Genomic DNA, 13,266 nt, shown 5'->3' with positions numbered 1-13,266 from the left:
GCACCTTTTCTTCCTGACTTCACATTATGAAACCCAGGGTATGTTGAGTAACAGGATGTATGTTCATGCCATTTTTCAGTTTCTTTGGGGGTTCATTTTGGGAAAACTTCCTTTAAGCAAGAGCTTGAGTGTTAGATTTGGAACAGTTCTTTAACCCCAGTTCTGTTGCCTCCAATGTGGTACAAAGGTCCTGATGTGTGGAGTAAGATTTGGATTCTGTTCTTCATGCGTTAGAAGTCATTGCTTGCAAACGTACTCCCTAATGAAAAGGGATTAGATCCTGGAGAGCAGGGGAACATTATGTTCATGATACAAAATCTTGATATCATCTGGCTGATGGGGGTTGATAAACCATTCTTCTCTTTGGCTGAAGATGTCATTGTAAAGCTCAGTACGTCATCAAAGTCTCCCCTCTCCTTGCATTCTTTACAATGAGGGAGTACTTAGAGAAATCCCTTTGGCTCTGTTGCAGTTGCCTGAAGGCTATATAGGAAGACTATAAGACTCAGGTCAAAAGACAAGCTCTGCTTCTCTATGTATCACTGGAGCAAGTGGTTTTAACCATGCAGGCTGAGTTTTCTTTTCTGAAAATAGGAACCTTAATACACATCATATTTAATTCCACAGGATGATGATGACGACAATGATGATGATTATTATAGAAGTTTCTTCACATTGTCTATTTTGCACTTACCCATACAGAAACATGAAAATGAAAGACAGTCTAGAACGGCCACTATGATATAGATTCAAATTCTGCATGTCTTTGAGAAAGTGACATGATTCTTCTTCTGGAAAAGAAGGGTAATATCCACATCATAATGTATGAATAGGAAGGAAGAGGGTCTATTTAGGTTGGAGAACTTAGCACAAAACTGGGCACGCTGTGACCTTTTAATAAATTTAGTCATGTTCATTATCTTCATCATTATGAGATCTATTAGGAAATTATAAAAGGTTATATACAGTATTACTATCTTTCTAAAATTTGCCCTTTGGTTGACAAAAAGCAATTCTAAGGCTTACAAGTCATTTTCTGGGAGAATAAATTATTCACCAGGTCATTGACCTTAGCACAAGTCAAACTCAGCGAAACCAAAGAAATGTAAGACCTTCTGACTGCAACTGTGGCCCTCTTAGAGGTACACTTGAGGAAATTTGACACAGTGAGAACCTAGCTGAAAATTGCTTCTTGAGATTAGAATATATATGGAAACGATGCCTCAAAGGTAAACCTCTGCATATCACAATCTAGCTTTTCATTAATTTTTCTGATAAATGTACAAATATGTTTATTGAGAAAGAGATGTTACATACACTAGGAACTGTAATCAATAATGCCAGTCACTTCTTTGATGGATAAACAGTACATGCCAATTGGACAAGAGGCAGGCTTTCCATTCCATGTGGCAATTTGGCACCTAGAAGATATAATTCACATTGACAGAACAGCAGAGTCCACTCTGTGGATCTTAAAAAAATAGTTGCTTTTATACCTGAAGGAATATATTTTGATGAATAAATGGGCACAACCATGTTATTGCATCATAATTCACAGTAGCCAAGCTATGGGATCACCTGAGGTTTTCTCCAGTGGTTGGATAAAAAAAAATGTGGTACACATACCCATGCAGCACGACTCTGTTATAGAGAAGGAAATGATGTCATTTGCAGGAAAATGGATAGAACTGGATATTGCCATGTTAAGAAATAAAAGCCAGATTCAGAACTAAAAGAAAACCAACACATAATTTGTGTTCATATGCACAATCTGATTTGGTGCTACTAATTTTATTGATCAGTTACTCTTTTCTAGTCCTCACTTTAGAACTGATGTTTCTTTTCTCTATGAGACTATCTAAGCTAATGAGAAGGAGATATGGTAAGGAGAGAACAGGTGGCAGAAACACAGAGATGGGAAAAACAGAGAACCTTAATTAAAATACACAGAATAGTTTGAAGAAAATGAAATAAGAGTATATGTTTGCAACAAAAAAGAACTAAGTTTTCAGCTAATGAATATTCAGTCACTGAATTACAATGGCTCAACATAAAAGTTTTCTGTTTCACTCATGTGTGATTTGTAAGCTATGATCTACTTAGAAGAAAAGGCATTGCAGTGTTTGCTCAAAGTATTTCCTGTTCAGAGAATAGAAGGACGGAGATCCACAAATGTGAATTCCCTGCAGAACTCAACGAGCTACCTGTTTAGAGGATAGTTACTGTTATCACCTCTGCTCATCCTGAGAGATGGAATCTTAAATCTGGAATGACACAGAGACTGCTTAACTAATGTGGCAGAAAGGATACTTTATGGCTTTCAAGGGTGGGTCGGAAAAAGCCTCACAACATCTGACTGAATCTCTTCAGGCACTCTCTCTGAAGTGCCTTAGAACTCTGCTCTTCCAGGAGACACCCAAGTAACAGACATGCCGAGTCCAGCTCTGCTTGTTACAGTCATAGCTGAGCTCTCAGCCAATAGCCGACTATCAGCGATATTAGTGGTCCATTCTTGTTCAACCTAGCTCTTTGAGGACTGTAGCCATGCCAACTCTCCTATAAGCATCATGCAAGCAGAGGTACCCAATAGACTCGTTGAATTGTAAGAAATAATCTCAGAAGTCCGTGCTATTAAGCTTTGAGTTGGTTTATTACATGACAGTAGGTAACTGAAAGAATATGCTTGTTACCTGCATTTGCAAAGGATGATGGTATATTGAATTGATGGAATTGGGACCACCGTCCATTCATCTGTCTATCCACACATGTATGCATCTATAGAAAATGAACTGTAGAGCAGAAGACTTGAGTAAGGAAAGCAGGAGAGTGCTGGTGGCATCCATTGCCAGCAATGGAGGTAGTGAGTGAAAATCCTGATCAAAATGTATCATGGAGGCAAAGTCAATAGACAATGCTGATGCTTTGGATGGGGACTGTTAGGAAGAGAGAATGAGAAGAAACAATTAGTACTGCTACAAAAAAGAAGAAATAATTACTGGATTTATGGTCTAGTCTGTCTCACTACCCCAGTACCATAAAAGGTAGTTCTTAAATTTGTTGATTGAGCAACTGGGTGAATAGTGATACCATTAAAATTTATGGGGCAAGGTTAGAAGCAAGTGTGAAGTGGAGGTGGGAAAGTTCTGTATGGCTCTAGTAAGTTCAGTGAGATTACTGGGTATGCTAATGGATCATCTGAAGACTCAAAGCTATAGATCAAGGGAAAGTTGCAAAGTTCAATAGAGAGCTGAGGATGCATTTCCTAGAGAGACTTAGTGGGAGAAGTAAGCAAAGAAAGCTGATGTTACTTAATAGTTGTGAATTGCTGAAAGAGAACCTATCAAAGGAGATTCAGATCACAAAATCAGCAAGTAGAAGAATGTGCAGTCCCAGAGCCAAGGGAGGAAAGTATTCCAGAAGGAAGGTGCCCAAGTAATCAAATGATACTCAAAAATGAGCATTATGAACACGGGGAATCTCCCTTTGGATTAGGGAAGATGGAGAATGCTGGCAAGCTGAATAAACGTGGTTTGAGTGAGTAGTATAGACAGAATCTGATAAAAGCAGGCTAAAGGGGGAAAGGAGACAAACATTTGGAGACAGCATAGGTGAGCTTCTGATGAGTTTGCAAAGAGGAAAAAATGAGACAAGTTTTGAAGGTACAGATGCATTAATGGGGATATTAGTTTTCAAATGGAGTATGATAATGCCTCATTATTGTGTTTGCATGTTAATGGAATGATCAAACAAGTGGACATATTGTCAATATGAGGAGACAGGTGAGATAGTTTCCAAATAATATTTTGCCACGAGAGAGGATGGAGTCCAGATTATAAATTATGAAGCTTGTTTAGAAAAGACCAAAAACTTTTCATATAAATGAACAGGTAGGAAGGTAGAGGGGTTAGAACTGGAATATGTAAATTGAATATTGGTTGATGAGAAGAATGAGTATTTTCTTGCCTGATTTGATTTTTCTAATTATTCTTGCCTTTGTAGAAGTTCAAATAATTTACATGGGAGATGAAAATATACAGGAGGAACAAAATGGGAATTCCTTCAGAGGGAACATATGTTGCTTCCAAAAGGTGGCTTAAAATATAGAATTTGTGTGTGTGTGTGTGTGTGTGTGCGCGTGCGTGTACGCGCTCATGCACGTGCATACACGCACACACCTAAGTTATGAGGCTTGAACTCAGGCCCTGGGCACTGTCTCTAAGCTTTTTGTGCAAGGCTATTGCTCTACCTCTTTGAATTACAGCTCATTCCCTCTTAATGTGTCCGAGTTTTAAATATTAACAAATGGTCAGTTATATTTAGTTCTCTGATTTGCTGTTAATATTAATGAGGACATCATGCAAGTTAGGGGACAATCAAAGAAGGAGAAGGCAGAAGCAATCTCCCAAGGCAGGGCTTGAGTGACAGCAGTGACATGCAGGGAAAGCCCGGTAGAGCAAGTGCTTTACATGGGTAAAAAAAACTGGGCAAATAAAGAGTTATTCTGCTCTTTGGCATAGATGAGGTGACTTAGAAACGCTCATTTCTGCAATAAAAGAATTAAAAGTCTATGCCATTGTCATTTCAGTTACACGGTTATGGTTTCATTGATTTAACGCAGTGATAGTCAATTGGGAATGTCCTGGTATGTTCCCCAGGAGACGTTTGGCAATGTCTGAAAACCACTTTGGAGTGGGGATTGTGGTGGAATCCATTAGTTACATGCTTCCAAACATCCTCTAGTGCCCAACACCCACACAAAAAGACTAATACAGCACCAATATCAATAGTGCTGACTTAAATCATTCCTGTCTTGAAAGAAATGGGATAAAGAGTGTGTCGGGGTCAAGGTGGATCTGGCTGCCTTCGATCCATTCATCAAATGACTGCTTCAGCCTCTTTCCAACCCCACAGGCTGCACAATACTTTGCTTCTTAGGAAATTTGGTTTTGCGATGGCAGAGCTGAATCTAGAAGCTGCCAAGCAGAGATTCAACCTTGTTTACATTCCTGTTGGCAGCCAGCAAAGAAGCTGCTGTGTACGCCAGCCATTATCTGAACCAAAAATAACACATGAAAATGATTAATTTCATCTAAAAATAGACAAGCCCTGCACTATGTCAGTGGTGATAATCAGGCGCTGTGCAGAAGGCATTGCAGCTCTGGAGTAGAACCCGGGAGCAAATGAGGGAGACAGCTGATCCAGGCAACTGCTGCCTGGTTTTCCTGCCTTCCTGTGTCTCTTTTTACCTGGGTCTGATTTCTCTCTTCTCCATTTATCTTTTTCCTCCACGTTTTCCTTGTTTCCAGTATTTTTTTTCTCTTTTCTCTCTCATTCTCCTTTGAACAGCACCTTCATTCTTCACTGTCTCCTGTACCCTTTCCTCCTTTTTTGCTTTATTAGATGGATCTCAGTGATACTCAGGACATTTCCAGTGGCAGAGCTGGTGTTAAATGAAGACATACAATGGATTACCATTGTTAAGAATTGCGATTAGTCTAGCTAGTATCAGTGGCTCGCACCTATAATTCTAGCTAGTTGGGAGTTTGAGATTGGAAAGAATTGCTATTCAAAGCCGTCTTGGATAGAAGAGATAACTAGATTTCATCTTCAAAGTAACAGGAAAAGTGGTACTAGAGGAATGGCTCAGGTGATAGTGCACCAGCCTAGCAGATACAATGCTCTGAGTTCAAATACCAGACACCAGTACCAACAACAAGTCATATTTCTTTTAATATTTTCATAGGAAAAAAACAGTGTATTAACACAATGTTTTATGGATGTTAGTGCTTAAAATGTGCCAGAAGTTAAGTGTTGAAGTTTTTAAATATTCTAAAATTAAAGGAAAAGGTTAGGAAATTATTATACTGGTTTATATTAGAACAAACTATATGTAATTTGCTGATAAGTATTCATTTTTACTTACAAAAGTAGCAAGCTCATATGATTCCACTGAACAGAATAAGCAGCATGTTCCTTCACATATTTACAGTCATGCTTTATCATGCTCCAATTTAGTTTCCAGTGATGAGATTACAATTTTTCCTTCGATGGGCATTCTGTTCTAACAGCTTGCCACACACTTGCCACGGGTCCCTTGTATACTAAGCCCTAGATGAGGTCTTAGCAAGGCAGGTGTGATTGAGAACAAAAAGTCATGTTCTGAGGGAACTTTTGTTGCCAAGAGGAACACATCATTTCTGACAAAGCTTAGGTATAATATGTGATTTTTAACTGAGTGTGGAGACTTGTCACATGATGGGAGGTACCATTAATATGCACATAATGGGTTTGTGAAGTAATGCACCTTCTATCTGGTGAATATAACTGTAACCCTTCTATTAATTACAATAAAAAAGAGGCAAAAATATGTACATAACAGGAGTCAGCTATGGCAAGCTTCCCAACTCCCATTGTAACCGGCCTACTTAATTGCCAAATAAATCACTAGTCAACCTTGAATGAAAATGGAAATCCACAGTAGGCGCTGATCCATGGGGTCTCTTGGGAGCAAAGAGACTAAGAGACAGGGTATTACCAACTTTAGAAATTGAGGGAATTCTCCTTGGAGGAGATTGCATCTTGACTGAATCATTTCGTTGGTGAAGCAGACAACACCAGCCTTTTAAGTATCCAGAAAGCTAAGTTCCATCAGGAGGTCTGAATCAGCTGAATTCTTTCCCTTTCATGTGATGTTATTGTATGCATTCACTCTCCTGTTGGAGTGTTCATCTCAGTCTGCAGAAATTGCTGTTATCCTTCAGTAAATGGCTCATGGTCTATATCTTTAGGAAATTCTCTATTGGCTTAATTGAGAGTTATTTATTTTCTATATCTGTGGAATGCAATGGTACTCATGGCACTTCCTTCTGGAAGGGAAGGGAAGTGATATTTTATATTCCTCTTCAAGCACTTGGCAACAAGTTATTTAATATTGCTGATGATACCTTATGATGAAAATGAATTCTGTTTCTTTTTAAGAATAAAATGAGTGTATTTGTTGATTTCGCTCTCAATGACAAAATTTTTACAAGATCTCTAATGTTACTGTGTAGCTCAGTACTTCTGAGATGAAGATTATCTGATGTCCAGACAACACTTGTCATGTGAGACACTTTGACTCGTACCCACATCCGCTTTATCCTCTTCCTTTTATACAGTAGCCTGGTTGTTTTATCTCCTACATGTCACTGAAGTTTTAAACTCTCAAACCTTAATGTTTTACCTGTCCGTCATTAATAAAAATCAATGCTGCAGAGTAATGGAGAGACTGGAATAGGATACATTAAGTCACCTGTTCCTTACCTTAGTCAGGTGAATCAGGAACTAGTAACTGCTCTCATTTTATGGATCAAGCAACTGAGCTTCAGAAAGACAGAAACTTTTTTCCAGTGCATTGCATTGATAAAAGATAGACACACTGGGATTGGAACTCTGAATCCATCAGAATGCTTTGCTATCTACTACACAAGAGTACCTGGCACATGTTCGTTTTTCTGCTCCTTCCTTACCACTATTTTCTTCCTCGGTCTCATGCTGTCAAATGGTCACATGGCATTGTGAGGAGGCCAGCTCACTGCCTACATTTCCCCCTTTGTCCATTCTCCTTTTGGCCAAAGGTAGGTTTCCAACTGGAAGATAATTTCTTTTCCTTCTCAGAATCCGTAAGAGCCAAGTGATAACAATTGCAGCAATCCAAAAGTTATTCAAGGATAAGTAACCAGCTCAAATTCACTCATCAGTCACATGTTTTAGGAAGTACACAGTTTCCTGGGGGATTAATTGTAACACTGAGTGACTTAAATTTTAAGATCTTATGATTCTGAAGACTGGAAGTCTAAAATCAAGTGGTCAAATAGGTCCTGTTGCCTCTGATACCTGAAAGACCTTTTCTTGGACGAGTTCCTGGAGGTCCTATCATTTTATCTCTGCTGCTATTGTCATATGACACTGGCTGGTTTGGTGTGTTTCTTGCCGGCTCCATTACATACCTTATGTGTACATGTGTAGAGATGTGTGTGTATGTGTGCATTCCTCTTTTCACAGATTAGATGAACAGCCACATTACACTAGCCTAACTTCATCTTAACTACTTATTCCTACAATGACCCTGTTTCTAAGGAGGATCACATGCTACAGTTCCAAGCTTTGGACTTCAATATAGCTTTCACATTTTTCGGAATGATCATGAGAGAATACAACTGAATGCACGACTCAGGACAAACTCCTCTTGATCTTGTTCTGTCTCATGGGAGCTGGGCTCTGCCCCAGGCTAGGCCACCTCTGAATCTCATTCTGCTCTACTCAGAGGACAGATACTGCAGCTTCTTAATCTTCAAGGAAATGAGGTATCACATGCCCTTGTCAGAATCCCTGCTATTTCATACGTTAGCTGATCCAAATAAATGAGCCTTTGAATAAATACCATCTGGCCCTGCTGAGTCATTTGCTCAGTAGCCCAGTGTCTGCCTTTCATCAGGGGCATCCATCTCCATTGATGTCACGATTACTGGAGTTTATGGATGGAGTCTACCTTGCATTTTCTGAGGATCCCTGCATTTCAGGTTCATGAGATGCCCTCAGCAAGTAAGGTCTTGCCTCCTCCAAACATGGGGCTATTTTTCAAGGTCTCTAAAAGTGATGATATTAGAAAAATATGGTTTTCTTCCTTCTCCATATCTCCTTTCATAGAATTGTGAGCTTAAGTAAAATATTGCACTTTTCATGTAAGTTTCATAGAAATTAAGACAGGAAAATATTTGCTCTCACTTTCCCTATGCCTAACAGAAAAGAACTGTTCGAAAATTCATATCCCATGTTTTAGTCAGGCACAGGAATATTTTTGCATTAATTACAGCACATATACAATGACTTGTCCTACTTTTCTACTTTAAGATTACTTTTACAAGGGTACTATTTATGTCCCTATTTCATTGGGGTCATTTTAATGATTGCAGGGTATTTGCATAAGATTAGTTTACTATAATTCAGTTAATCAAAACATCTTACCAGAGGTTTAAGGTTTAAGAGGTTTTTTGTTGTTGTTGTTAAATAACGAATTATAGTAACTTTCTTTTGCAAGTCTATATTCATTTTGTTCTTTTTTTTTTGAATGTGTGTCTTAGGATGAATTGCCCTAAAAATTCTTTTGCCAAAAGTCATGTCAATTCCTATGGTTTGAGTGCATCCTCCAAACAAACACAGTGTTGGGAAGTGTGGCTTACTGAGAGGTGCCGAAGCCAGGTGAACTCTGCCCAGGAGCCAATTAATGCCAATATCTCCCGAGTGGGCCTGTATGTATGAATGTAAGGTATATATTAAGCATAAATACCCTAGCATCAAAATGAAGGCCTATGGAGATACAAATCCAGTCATACTATTCAGTATATATATGCAAAAATGGAACAGGTGACTTGAAGAGATGGGTGAAGATGGGATAGATGGAGGGGAGAAAGATGGAATGGGTGGCATTGATTATGATATGTTGTATTCATAAGTTGACAAGTTGGATCAAAACTTCTTTGTACAACTATTTAATGACAATTATATATACATATGAATCACAAGTTGAATTAAAACCCACAATTACTCAAAGATAAGAATACATCAGTCACATCAGCAACAAACATCAAAAGAAAAGCATATGATTCCCACTCAACTTTAGAGTGAACACAGATCTATAATGAAGCTTTCCTGGGAAGGAGGACGAGGAAGAGGGTGAAAGACAGTGAGACAGAAGATCTAGACAGATACTGAACTCTTGGCTAACCAGGAGTCCTACAATGCTTCTACAGAGAAGGCGGTTTGCTGCTATCTTGGTGCTATACTCTCAGAGATGAAAGGATGGTTTGGGGAATACCTGTTAATGTTCTTTCAGCAGAAGACATTTATACAATTGTATCAGTGTAATAAATGAAAAGACTACTGTTGTGATTAAAAAGTGAGACTAGATCTGCTTCTTAGTCTCTTCTCTGTTTTATGTCCCCTTCTACACCCAAGATAGCCTCTAGATCACATCTGGTGGTGGCTGGCTGATAGAACCAGAGTTCCTGAGCCCGTCCCTCCTCTGCTGATCTGCCAGCTTTGCTTGTGATTGCTGGCTAAGACCATTAATTGAATTGATGGCTAAAGACCCATTCAGCAAGTAGTGAAACCTTGGAGAAGTTCCATAGCTCATGGTTTCAATGTCTTCTTCCTTCAGTATCAAGCTGAAGGTAAATGGAGAGGATGAAATAATCTCTGACATGGCTTCCTTCTATTCTGTGATTCTAAGTCTTGTACTTTTCCAATAATTGAAAGGTCCTGGCTCATTAAATTTGATAAATATAAAGCACAGCCTTTCTTCATTCAATTAATTGGTACTTTTTCTCCTCAGATCTTGCTGTAGGGTTGATGAAACATAATTGGAACTCACACAGGGAGAAACAGTAGGTGTGGTAATAGGAATGGATTTGAAGCTAAATTACATAGCCATCATTTTCTTATTCTTTTAATTGAAAGCAAGATGTTTCTTCAACTGAAAGTTTAATTTCCTGAAATTAAAAACAATGTACTTTTCCTTTGGCATATTTCTAGTAAGACTGTGAGCATAGTAGGTGTTCAGAACTGTTCCTAATCAACGTTCACAATGATGGCTTCTCCTGTACTATGACTGAACTAGTCTACTTCCTCTTATTCAAAATATCAGGCACATTTTGTCCTTATACTTTTGTGTTTTCTCTCCTAGGAACTCACTACTTTTTAAAGTCCTTATGTAGTTGGCTGCTTATATATCTATTTCTTTTCATTTAGGTGCTGGTTTTCAAAGCACCCTCTCAGAAAGGTCTTTTTTAGACATCCTACACATAAGAATAATCTGCATTTCTTGTCATTACCATGAATGGCAGCCAGCACTCAGTGATCTACAACCCTACAATTCATATCCGTGAGCAGTTCCCTCTGACAGTAAAACAAGGCAGGCAGTATGTGTTATAGCACATTGCAAAAGTGATGTGTTCTAAGATTAGATTGTAATTGACTGTGACTTTCTTTCTTGATGCACAGTCTATTTCAGATGATCTTTGAATCATCCAGCTGCTAAATTTGAGGGACAACATTGCATCTGATAGCTAGGTTCACTGGAAAGGGCCTAAACTTGACCATATCAGTAGGAAATTGTGATCTTCCAGTAACTATGTAGGTATGCTTGAAGAAGATTCCCCAGCTGGGCCTTGAAATGAGGCTGCAGACCTGTTCAACAGCTCCTGAAAGATCTTGAATCCCAAATCACACATCTAAGCAATTCCCAGCCGTTGACTCAGAGAAACTATCAGATAACAAATGTTAGTTTGCTGTTTACAGAAAGTTTTGGTGTAGTGTACTCATATTTTTTAATGTTCCTTATCTGATACTATCTTACTATTAGAGGGAGTAGGGGAAATGAAATCATAAACAAGCAATGTATTCTGCATGCTAAAGATGTAAGAGAATTCAATGTGCATCACTAGTGTTCATATCATTGAACTCAATCAGAATTCAATAGATGTCAATTCTTGGAACTCACTCCATCAGTAACTATGGATGAAACCAAGTGTTGCTCTGAGAGTGTGTGTGTGTGTGTGTGTGTGTGTGTGTGTGTCCATGTGTGTGTGTCCATGTGTGCATGTATGCTAGTCTTGGGGCTTAAACTCAGGGCTTGGGCCCTGTTCATGAGCTTTTTTATTGTTCAGAGCTAGCATTCTACCACTAAAGTCACAGCTCCATATCTGGCTTTTTGGTGAGTAATTGGAGATAAGATTCTCATAGACTTTCATGCATGGGCTGTCTTTAAGCTACAACCTTCCTAAATAGCTAGGATTACAAGAGTGAGCCACTGACAGGCTATGCATTGCATTTTAACAAGTCCTACAGGCTATTCTGATACATGATAACACTTGAAGACATTGTGGTATTCTTATGACATCACTGAAGAGGCTTGTGGGTGAAAATGTGGGGGACCCAGACTCCCTATAGTAGGTTTCAGGGGAATATAAAGGTCTTTTTAATCCTAAACTGCCAAGGTGAGTGCAATATCAGTAGAATTATGATAACAGAGAGAATTGTTTTATAAATTAAAAGTTATTATAAAAGTGACTTTGTTCTCTAGAATGGCAGGAAACCTTCCTAGCAGACTTGACAACCATGCAGGTGATTTCCAAGAGAAGGAAGAAGGCAGAAAGTACCAGGCAGAGAGAACTGGGTGAGGGATGACCCAAAGTTGAGGTGCCTGCTGTGAACACACTGAAGGGTCATAAGGTATGGACAGCAGCAGGTGATAAGCCTGGAAACATAGGCTGGAATGGAATTGCTGCAAGCTAGGGAAAGGCCTAGCAAGTGAGCATCAAGACGAGAGCCCAGACTTCTCTGAATTCTAGCATTCGGAGTCCAGATGGTACCATGGCACACATCTCTGAAGTGGCAGGGGAGCACCTGTAACCGGAGGCCATCCAGGTGAGGGGGAGGAAGGAGAAAGCTGTCCTTTTCCCCTTCCTTGGCGAGGGAGCTTGCTTTTGTCTGTTTAGATGACAGGCTCTTCCGGTCCTTCAGGCAGGAATCGCTGACAGGTTTAATCACAAAGGACAAGTTGTTCTTGGGATTGAGAGACAAAGAAACTTCTTTCCTTGTGCCCAGAAGGTAAATCTTGCTTCTCACAGGGAGATTGCTTTTGCCCTTGTGTCTCTCCCGGGCACTCTTTTCCCCAGCAGGAAGCTCTATCTGCCTCTCCATCCTCTAGTCATTTGACAAGAGAGGGGCCAAGCACATTTGGTGCAGCCTGCCCTTTGGACTGGAGAGCTGAAATTGACTTCTCACAGCACAATTTATGTGTCCTACACTTTGCCAAAGTCACTAGAATTACATTCTCTCGCAAGCACTGAAATTCACCTAACCACCTACTGCATTTGCAGACCGAGATATGGAGAATAACGCAGAGCTAGTTTATACCACATGATTAGTTCTTTACATGTTGGTATGTGGAGTTTTATTCCTAAGGCAATATCTATTTTCTTTTCCACTCATTTCACTACTCATTTATGGAGATGCTTTGTATCCCAGGAGCTAAGCCACACGATTTCTCTCAATGCTTACTGAAAAGGCAACAGACCACCTGACAATAAATAAATGGATGAATAAGAGAGTGTCATAGTAAAGAACAAAGTTTGAATGATGGAACCAGAAAATAACTAGTTCTTGTCATGTATGCAGGGCACATTCAGTGTGTTAGAATTCACTGTAAAATGATGCTTTTATTTT

The sequence above is a fragment of the Megascapheus bottae genome, chromosome 9, assembly GCF_031878675.1.
Source record: "Megascapheus bottae isolate mThoBot1 chromosome 9, mThoBot2.hap1, whole genome shotgun sequence".
In the NCBI taxonomy this organism is placed as follows: domain Eukaryota; kingdom Metazoa; phylum Chordata; class Mammalia; order Rodentia; family Geomyidae; genus Megascapheus; species Megascapheus bottae.
This window is presented reverse-complemented; position numbering follows the sequence as displayed.